This window comes from Homarus americanus, unplaced genomic scaffold (genome assembly GCF_018991925.1).
Source record: "Homarus americanus isolate GMGI-L3 unplaced genomic scaffold, GMGI_Hamer_2.0 scaffold22974, whole genome shotgun sequence".
Lineage (NCBI taxonomy): Eukaryota > Metazoa > Arthropoda > Malacostraca > Decapoda > Nephropidae > Homarus > Homarus americanus.
In genome coordinates, this window is record NW_024715545.1 from 85463 (window position 1) to 92133 (window position 6671).

Sequence of the window (6671 nt, forward strand, 5' to 3'; positions counted from 1 at the left end):
TAGCTGTAGTTTGGATCCATTTAGACTCAACAGTCCCATGGTTCATGCAAACCACCCTGAACCATGTATACGCAGCCTGTGAGAACCTTGTTCTTATTATCTCCACTGAGAAAAATAAGGTGTTCAACAAACAAGCTGGTAACCGCAAACGCGGCCCCGCCAAGTTCAAGATAGGTGGTGGTGGGGCAGTGGCTGTGGTGGGTCAGTGGTTGTGGTAGGGCAGTGGTGTGGCTGTGTTGGGGCAGTGGCTCTGGTGGGGCTGTGGTAGTAGCGCAGTTGCATTGGTGGTGGGTCTGTGGTGGTGGTAGGGGGCAGTGGCTGCGGTGGGGCGTTTGTGGGGGAGTGATGGTGGTGAGGCATTGGCTGTGGCGGGGCAGTGGTGGTGGGGTCAGTGGCAGTAATGGGGCAGTGGCTGTGGTCTGGCAGTGGTGTGACGGCGGTGGGGTAGTGGTGGTGGTGGGGTGGTGGTGGGGTTGGTGATGGGGCAGTGGTGTGGCGTCGGTGCGGGGAGTGGTGGCGGGACAGTGGTGGTGGGTGGGGTTGCAGGCAGTGACTGTGGTGGTGGTGGTGGGGCAGTGGTGGTGATGGTAGTGGGGCGGTGGCTGTGGTGGAGCAGTGGCTGTGGTGGAGCAGTGGCTGTGGTGGTGGTGGGTCAGTGGCTGTGGTGGGGCAGTGGTGGTGTGGCGGCAGTGGTGGTGGTAGGTCAGTGGCTGTTTGGGCGTGGTGGTGTGGCGGCAGTGGTGGTGGTAGGTCAGTGGCTGTTTGGTCAGTGGCTGTGGTGGTGGGTCAGTGGTTGTGGTGGTGGGTCAGTGGCTGTGGTGGGGCAGTGATGGTGGTGGAGGGATTGGCTGTGGTGGGTCAGTGGCAGTAGTGGGGCAATGGTGTGGTGGTGGTTATGCATCGGTGGTGATGGTGGGGCGGTGGTGGTGGCATGTGGTGGTGGTGTGGGGGCGCGAGGTGGTGTGGCGGCAGTGGGGTAGTGGTGGTGGTGGGGCAGTGGTGTGGCGGCGGTGGGGTGGTGGTGATGGGGCAGTGGTGTGGTGTCGGTGGGGTGGTGGTGGGTGTGGTGGTGGGGTTGCGGAGCAGTGACTGTGGTGGTGGGGCAGTTGCGGTGGTGGTGGGGTTGCAGGCAGTGACTGTGGTGGTGGGGCAGTTGCAGTGGCTGTGGTGGGTCAGTGGCTGTGGTGGGTCAGTGGCTGTGGTGGGTCAGTGGCTGTGGTGGGACAGTGGCTGTGGTGGGACAGTGGCTGTGGTGGGACAGTGGCTGTGGTGGGGCAGTTGCTTTTGTGGTGCAGTTGCTTTTGTTGAGCAGTGGCTGTGGTGGGGCAGTGGCTGTGGTGGGGCAGTGGTGGTGTGGCTGTGGTGGTGGTAGGTCAGTGGCTGTTTGGGCAGTGGCTGTGGTGGTGGGTCAGTGGTTGTGGTGGTGGATCAGTGGCTGTGGTGGTGGTGGGTCAGTGGCTGTGGTGGGACAGTGCCGGTGGTGGGGCAGTGCCGGTGGTGGGGCAGTGGTGGTGGTGGGGCGGTGATGGGGCAGTGGCTGTAGTGTGGCAGTGGCGGAGCAGTGGCTGTGGTGGGGCTGTGGTGGTGAGACAATTGCAGTGGTGGTGGGTCAGTGGCTGTAGTGGTGGGTCAGTGACTGTGGTGGGGCAGTGGTGGTATGGTGGTGGTGGGGCGGCAGTGGTGGAGCTGTGGTGGTGGTGGAGCTGTGGTGGTGAAGTGGCGGAGCGGTGGTGGTGGTGGGGCAGTGGTGGTGGGTCAGTGGCTGTGGTGGGGTGGTGGGTCATTGGCTGTGGTGTGGCAGTGGTGTGGTGGGGCAGTGGTGGTGGCGCAGTTCCAGTGGCGTGTCAGTGGCCGTGGTGGATTTAATTGAATTGAATTGAAACAGTTTATTTAGCCTTAAAAACACAGATACAGAGTGGATAATAATAACAATATTAACATGGTTGAGCCAGTTGAGAACCTGAGCTCTTTTAGGCACCTTATAAATAGTATACATTTATCTCAAGGAAGTATTCTGTAACATTTTGTATCATCTGGAATAGTACAATAGCATGGTGGTAATAAGAACATGTTACCACGGTTATCACTTCAATATTTATCAATTTTATTTATTTATTATTTTTTTTAGTTTATGTAATTTTTTATATATATGTACATAAATTACAGTGGAATTGAATAACATAAGTATAATGGGGGAGCAGTACAATATGGGTTGTAGAGTAATAAGGTTGAACAAGAGGACAGAGCTGTCAGGATTATGTCTAGTTGGCAATGATGTTTATTGCAATGGTAATTACTTATCTATTTACATGATAATTTCCGATAAAACGGTTTTGATGGTACAATAAAAACAGGTACTCTAAATATAGTACATAAGAACATAAGGAGTCTGCAATAGGCCGGTTGGCATGTGCATGGCAGCTCCTGTCGAGAATTACTACCACTCTCTATCATCCATGAATCTATCTAGCCTCCTTTAGAAACTTTCCAGAGTTCCAGCACTTACTACAAAGTTGCTAAGCTTGTTCCATTCGTCCACCACCCTATTTGTGAACCAGTTTCTTCCTGTCTCCCTCCTAAACCTAAACTTATCCAACTTAAATCCGTTGCTCCGAGTCTTATCCTGCTCGGATAATATAAGAACTTTATCTATGTCCCCTTTATTGATTCCTTTCACCCACTTAAATACTTCTATCATATCTCCCTGCACTCTTCGTCTTTCTAGGGAATGCAAGTTAAGTTTCTTTAACCTATCCTGATATGGTAGGTTTCTAAGTCCCGGAATCATTTTCGTCATTCTTCGCTGCACCGACTCTAGTGAATTGATATCCATTCTATAATAAGGGCACCAGAACTGAACCGCATAATCGAGGTGCGGCCTGACTAGCGCAAGATATAAAACCCAATACTCTGTTTGCCTTATTTCGAACATTAACGCACTGTTTTCTAGGTCTCTTGCACAAGTCGACTTCTCTAGGTTGATGTTGTTAAGGCTGTATACATTGTCAGTATTTGTTCTTCCAATATTAAGTACGCTGCACTTGCTGGTGTTGAATTTCATTTGCCATTTTACAGACCACCCCTGCAGTATATTTAGATCCTCCTGTAATGCATTTGCATCCTGCCCTGAATTAATCTGCCGCCCTATTTTGGTGTCATCCGCAAACTTGCTTATGTCACTGCTGATCCCAGTATCTAGATCGTTTATGTAGATTATGAACAAGAGTGGGCCTAGTACTGACCCATGGGGAACCCCACTGGTTACACGGCCCCACTCAGATTTAACACCATCTACGCTGACCTTCTGCGTTCTATCGGTGAACCATGATTTTATCCAATTTAAAACTTTCCCCTCGATACCAAGAGCCTTAATTTTTCTCAGAAGCCTCTGATGCGGTACTCTGTCAAATGCTTTGCTAAAGTCTAAGTAAATAACATCGTAATTTTCGTCATTATCTACTACCTCGAAGACTTTCCTAAAAAACGTCAGCAGATTTGTTAGATAAGATTTTCCCTTTGTAAACCCATGTTGTGAGTCGTAGATTAATTTGCTTTTCTCTAGATGCGATCGGATGCTATCTGCTATAATTGATTCAAGAAATTTCCCCACTACTGACGTCAAACTGATCGGCCGGTAATAGTAGGTGTTACAAGAAATATTAATACTTAGACAATAGATATTTTTTAAGAGAAGATTTAAAGGAAGGGAGCGTAGTCTTTGCTGGGCTGGGTGGGGGTAAGTTGTTCCACACCATGATATTTTATGGAGGTCTGGGACTGAGAGGAGCGTATGGGGGGTGGTCTTAATAGCTCTGGAAATAATTATTGTCAAGCAAGTGATTGATAGATTTGTAAACAAAGAGGGCACAGCAGTAGGTGTTAATATCTTCTTCGAATTTTAACATTTTCAATATAGCAAATTTTTCGTTTGTGTGATCTGTTTTTTTTAAGTAGGTCATTGTCCGTACAACTCTCTTTTGTGCAGTAGCTAGGGATTGTGTTTTTGAAGAGCCAGAGGCCCCCCATAGTTTGTGACAGTGCATCAGGTGTTGGTAAACAAGATCATGATAGATTTCTTTCATTGCTGTGAGAGTGAGTGACTGTCGAGTGTGATACATAATACCGCACTGTTTATTGACTTTATTGTGAATGGCTTGTATGTGGTTTCTCCAGTTAAGTTTTCATCAACAATAACTCCGAGGAATATAGTATTTTGTTCATGTTTAAGTTATGTGTTACTTCTGGTCCACCTACCTGGTCCACCTGACGAAGAAGCTGAGGTCGACTGAGAGCTGCTGTGAGAGAGAATGAGAGAGAAAGTGAGTGAGAGAAAGAGCTAAAACTCGTGTGCTAACCGGGGATCGAACCTGGGACCTTCTGTGTGTTAGACAGATGTGATAACCACTACACCTTGAGCACTTGATATTGGTTCGTATCCCTTATTCTGTGTGTGTGTTTGTTATGCTGTTATGCTTGCTAACAATATGTAACAGAGCCAGTGCATGCCCACAGCCAGCAGAAGGTAACAGAGAGCCAGTACATGCCCACAGTGCCAACAGAACGTAACAGAGCCAGTACATGGGTGTAGGATTCCGCCCCAGAATATTGTAGGATTCCGCCCCAGAATCGGGTAGGATTCAGCCCTAAATACGGTAGGATTTTGCCCCAGGAAACGGTAGGATTCCGCCTCATAAAAAAGTAGGATTCCGTCCCAGAATAGGGTAGGACTCCGCCCCAGAGTACGCTAGGATTCTGCCCAAGGAGACGGTAGGATATCGCTCCAGAAAACAGTGGATTCTGCGCCAGCAGACGGTAGGATTCTTTCACCAAAGACGGTAAGATTGTGCTCCAGAAAACGGTCGGATTCCGCCCACAATACGGTAGGATTCCGCTCCAGAATACGGTAAAATTCTTCCCTAGCATACAGAAGGATTCTGCCCCAGGAAACGGTAGGATTCCGCCTCAGAATAAGGTAGGATTCCGTCCCAGAATAAGGTAGGATTCCGTCCCAGAATAGGATTAGATTCCGACGAAAATACGGTAAGATTCTGCCCTAGGAGACGGTAGGATATCCCTCCAGAAAAGGGTAGGATTCTGCGCTAGCAGACGGTAGGATTCTGTCCCCAAAGACTGAAGGATTTTGCCCAAGAAAACGGTAGAATTCCGCTCCAGAATACAGTAGAGTTCCGCCCTTTAAACAACGTTAAATTAACTTTAATTGGCGTTAAACATGCTTCAAATGGCATTAGACTAACATTAAATGTCGTTAAGCTAACGTAATGGCGTTAAATCAAATTTAAATGGCATTATACCAACTTTTAATTCCATGAAACTAACTTTAATCGGCGTTAAACTAACTTTAATCGGCGTTAAACTAACTTTAAATGGCGTTAAAATAATTATAAACGGCGTTAAACTAACTTCAGTTGGCCTTAAACATGCTTCAAATGTCGTTAAACGAACTTTAAATGGCGTTAAACTAACTTTAAATGGCATTAAACTAACTTTAAAAGGTGTTAAACTAACTTTAAATGGCGTTAAACGTGCATCAAATGTCGTTAAACGAACTTTAAATGGCGTTGAACCAACTTTAATTGGCATTAAACTAACTTTAAAAGGTGTTGAACTAACTTTAAATGGCGTTAAACGTGCTTCAAATGGCGTTAGACTAACTTTAAATGGCGTTAAACTAACATTAAATGGGGTTAAACGAACTTTAAATGGCGTTAAACTAACTTTAAGTTGCGTTAAACAAACTTTAAATGGCATTAAACTAACTTCAAATGGCAATAAACTAACTTCAAACGGCGTTAAACTAACTTCAAACGGCGTTAAACTTACTTTAAAGGGCGTTAAACTAACTTTAAAGGGCGTTAAACTAACTTTAAAGGGCGTTAAACTAACTTTAAAGGGCGTTAAACTAACTTTAAACGGCGTTAAACTAACTTTAAACGGCGTTAAACTAACTTCAAACGGCGTTAAACTAACTTCAAACGGCGTTAAACTAACTTTAAAGGGCGTTAAACTAACTTTAAAGGGCGTTAAACTAACTTTAAAGGGCGTTAAACTAACTTTAAAGGGCGTTAAACTAACTTTAAAGGGCGTTAAACTAACTTTAAAAGGCGTTAAACTAACTTTAAACGGCGTTAAACTAACTTTAAACGGCGTTAAACTAACTTTAAACCGCGTTAAACTAACTTTAAACCGCGTTAAACAAACTTTAAACCGCGTTAAACTAACTTTAAACTGCGTTAAACTAACCTTAAATGGAGTCAAACTAACATTAAATTACATTAAACGAACTTTAAATGGCGTTAAACTAACATTAAATGGCGTTAAACTAACTTTAATTGGCATTAAACTAACTTCAAATGTCGTTAAACTAACTTCAAATGGCGTTAAACTAAATTCAAATGGCGTTAAACTAACTTTTAATAGCGTTAAACAAACTTTAAACGGCATGAAAGTAACTTTAAATGGCGTTAAATGCGCTTAAAATGACGTTAAAATAACTTCAAATGTCTTTAAACTAACTTTAAATGGCGTTAAACAAACTTTAAATGGCGTGAAACTATCATTAAATGGCGTTAAACTAACTCCAAATGGCGTTAAACCAACTTCAAATGTCATTAAACTTACTTCAAATGGCGTTAAACAAACTTTAAATGGCT

General features: G+C 45.0%; 1 non-coding gene across 1 annotated transcript; it reads right to left on the reverse strand.

Moving 5' to 3' along the window:
- Positions 1–4346: 4346 nt before the first annotated feature.
- Positions 4347–4419, reverse strand: Trnav-aac. The gene has a single exon. It is a non-coding gene; the product is annotated as a tRNA-Val (tRNA).
- Positions 4420–6671: the final 2252 nt, after the last annotated feature.